We start from the raw sequence: 752 nt of genomic DNA, 5'->3' as shown, positions 1-752 counted from the left end.
ATAAAAGTTTATTTTGTTTTTACTTATTTATTAAAGTTTAATTTGTTTATACTTATTTATTTTCTTTTTTTGGCTTTTTTATTTATTTTATGAATATTCTTTCTCTTTTTATTTATTTATTTTATTTTGTTTCTACTTAATATTGCTATTTTTATTTATTTTATTAATGTTTATTTATTTTAATTTATTAAAGTTTATTTTGTTTCTTCTTATTTATTAAAGTTCTTTCTGTTTCTACTTATTTATTTTATTTTGTTTCTACTTATTTGCTTTTTTATTTTATTAAAGTTTATTCTGTTTTTTTCTTTTTTATTTATTTTTATGAAAATTCTTTTTCCTTTTAATGTTTTACACACAAAAGCCTTCTTCCCTGGCCGGTTCATTGGTCCCGGTTCTTGCCTAGAACCTGTACTAAAGACCACCCTTTTGTCTCGGCTCAGGCCACCAATCGGGACCAATGGTGGTGGGCCAGGAGTGTGGCCCATTGGTCCTGGTTCGTACCACCAACCGAGACCAAAGGGGCAAGACGAACTGGGACCAATGCCCCCACGAGGACCGGCAGGCCCCCTGGCCTCACGAACCGGGACCAATGGGCCCATGGGTCCCGGTTCGTGACTGAACCGGGACTAATGGGCTTATCTGGCCCGAACGTATGCCCTGTTTTCTACTAGTGATGGCATTTCCGGCATTAAGCTCGGCTGAATTCATTCAATCTTTTAAAAGACCGAGGTAGTTTACGACACCTCGAACGC

Source organism: Triticum dicoccoides, chromosome 4A (assembly GCF_002162155.2).
Source record: "Triticum dicoccoides isolate Atlit2015 ecotype Zavitan chromosome 4A, WEW_v2.0, whole genome shotgun sequence".
Taxonomy (NCBI): domain Eukaryota; kingdom Viridiplantae; phylum Streptophyta; class Magnoliopsida; order Poales; family Poaceae; genus Triticum; species Triticum dicoccoides.
This window is presented reverse-complemented; position numbering follows the sequence as displayed.